Genomic DNA, 3,143 nt, shown 5'->3' on the forward strand with positions numbered 1-3,143 from the left:
AACACAAACACCACCAAAGCTGACGCCACATAATGCTGTGGCTTAAAGGGCAAGAGAGGAGCTAAATGCTCCCAAAAGGCAACAAACAAAAGTGTAGTTGAAAACCAGGCTGAGTTTCAGAGACCAAAGGAGGAAACTAGAGATGCCAAGCCAGGAGCAAACACAGACGTAGTCAGGAGACAGACCAGGTTCAGTAGCCAGAAACGCCGAAGTAGAAATGCCAAAACAGGGGCGCCAAAGCAGGGACGCCAAGGCAAGCACCAAGCTGGAAACGCTGGAGCAGGCTCACTGAAGTGAACGCCAAACTGGAATCGCCAGAGCAGGAAAGCCAATGCAAACGCCAAACTGGAAACGTCGGAGCAGGAAAGCCAAAGCAAACGCCACACTGGAAACGTCGGAGCAGGATCGCCAAAACAAACGCCAAACTGGAAACGTCGGAGCAGGATCGCCAAAACAAACGCCAAACTGGAAACGTCGGAGCAGGAATGTCAATGCAAATGCCAAACTGGAAACGTCAGAGCAGGAACGCCAATGCAAACGCCAAACTGGAAATGCCAAACTGGAAACGTCGTTGCCAGGAACCGAACAGGAGTCAGAAGCCAGGAACACCAAAGCAGGATTCAATCCGGATTATCAGGAAGCTGTACAGCCAGGACCAAAAGAGAACAGGTAGCGACAAAGCAATGTCCCCAAAATGACACCTTGCCTTCTGCAAGGCAATAGCTCTTGAAATTCCACTTTTAACTTACTCATCGGAGTCTGATGCTGATGAGGCCTCCACCCTGTCCTCATCATCCACAGCTGATCTTAATCTCATTTGTGGACCTCACCTCTCATCCCTCCAGTCCCCCCATCTTCGTTCAAGACTTAGATCTCCCCATGTCCCAGGAGTATGAGAGGCTTGCCAATCCCCTGATGCAGCCCCATGAGCTGGCTCATCATCCACATTTACTTGAGTCCAATCAACATTCTCCATCTCACTCCCAGACCCATCATTCCCAGAGAACCCCTCAAATGTCTCCTCATCTGTGGGAGCAGTGAGTATATCCCAGATCTTTTTCCTTTCTCTTTCCTCATCTGACTCCTGCTCTTGAGTAGACCTTTTAGTTCCTCTACTCTCTGTGAAACCATCATCCTCCAGCATGGACTCCTCATCACTAGAAAACCCATAAAACATCTCATCCTCTGAAGGAGCCATAAGTATTTCCCGGACCTGCTTTACTTGTTGTTCTTCATCAAGCACCTGCTCTCTATTAGCCCTTTTTCTCCTTCCAGCTGTTTCACCCATAGAACCATTACTGCCCCTTGGCCCAAATACAACATTTCTACTGTATATTAAGCCTTGGGTCAAAATACCCCATTCACTGTTCTTTGGATGACATGTCTGTCTGTGTCAAAAGTCAGACGCCAATTAGAGAGCAAAACAGAGTTTATTCAAGAAATAGCCCAAAAACTAGTCACAAACATAAAAGATGGCTTAAAACACTTAACCTTCAGTGTTTTAAGGCAGTCCAAACAAAAATATATCAAAAATATGCTTTAACAAATAAACCGGATTATTCAAGCAAATAATCCAGATTAAACTAAAGGTGCTTCAATTCAGCTCATAACGTTCTGAGTTGGCTTGGAATAAGCTGCCAAAACAAAGCAAAGACTTGGAAACCCCCCAAAAAACTCCCCAAAGTCCCAAACTTAGCTGTTCAAACTTAAAGCCTCAAACAGAAACTCACACTGGACAAAGGAGCTCCCCAGTGAGAGTAACTTGTAAACAAACTTGGAAGCCGGTGCAAAAGGAGAGAAAGCAGCTCCAAGCCTTTATTGCGGCCAGCACCAGGCTTTGGGATTTAAAGGGACAGTGCAAGGACATGTCGTCAAACCGGTCCGGAGTCCAAACAGCAGGGGCAGCAATAATCCGCTTCAAGAGTGCAGACAATGCCAGGAGCTCAAGGAATAAAGCGAAGAGACATTGTCAGGTCAGTCCAGGGCCAGGACAGGAGACAGCAGCAAGGTCGGGAAGCAAGCCAGGAGTCAAGAGCCGTGGGTAGACACAAATCAAAGAGCGAAAGCAGAAGAAGAGTCGAATTCCAGTCCAAGGTCCAGGGGTTGTAGTCATCAATTCAAGGTCCACGAAATGGAATGGCACAAAGAGGCAACAGCAGCTAATGCAAAACAGCAATAACAGTGCAGTCCAGGAAAACCCACACAGTTCCAGCCCTCCGTTGCAGAACAACCCAGATTAACTTACATCTGAAGCAAAGTCCCAGTCCAGTCTTCTTTAACACATACAGGAGTCCCACTGGCGCCCAGCAACACCTTGCTACACACAAAATTTATCCCAATTTTCCCTGGGTGTCCAAACACCAACACCCAAAGAGCAGGTGTCCCAAATCCTTAATCCGAATCAAAACTCCACACAGCTAAAGCTCGTGGGTCGGGCGTGCCTAATTCTTCATCAGAATCCCAATCAACCTGCCCATGCCCAACACCGTGCACACCTGGGGATCCATCCTCACTCCTCCAAGCAGCCCAAGTGGGGTCTGCTTCTGAAGACACCCAAGCTTCCCCAATGTCAGCAGTATCCATGGGCCTCGATTCCTCCCCAGGCATCTCTGGTGCCCGTGCCCAGTCAGTGCCCACTTCTTCAGCCACCACCTGTTCCCCAGCATCCATTTCTTCCACAAACTCCCCATCTGAATCTTCCTCAGAAGACTCCCCATTGAGATCCCTAATTCTCTTTCTGTACAAATCCTCCAACGAGCCCTCCTCGCGAGGGTTTTTCCTTCCTCTCCTGATCCCACCACCATCATCCACAGTCCCCGAAGGCGCAGTCACAACAGTCTGTCTGTCTGTCTGTTTTCTCTGTATTTATCTATCTTGAGATTAATTCACTTCTTTTGTCTTTTTCACAAATAAGTCTGAAAATGTTGCTAAATTTCTATAAAATACACACACTAAAACAAGTCGTCCCCAGTCCACACCAGGTGAATAGGTATAGCTATTCCCAACATCAAGCAAACTATGATGTAACTATCTGCCACCTAGCTGTTAAAGTTACAGAGCTTTCTAGGAAAAAGAAGTAGCAACACCATAATTTAACACTGTAAACATAAGTGAATGCACAAAGGTTCAAATACAGACTTTTA

Source organism: Anolis carolinensis, chromosome 1 (genome assembly GCF_035594765.1).
Source record: "Anolis carolinensis isolate JA03-04 chromosome 1, rAnoCar3.1.pri, whole genome shotgun sequence".
NCBI lineage: Eukaryota > Metazoa > Chordata > Lepidosauria > Squamata > Dactyloidae > Anolis > Anolis carolinensis.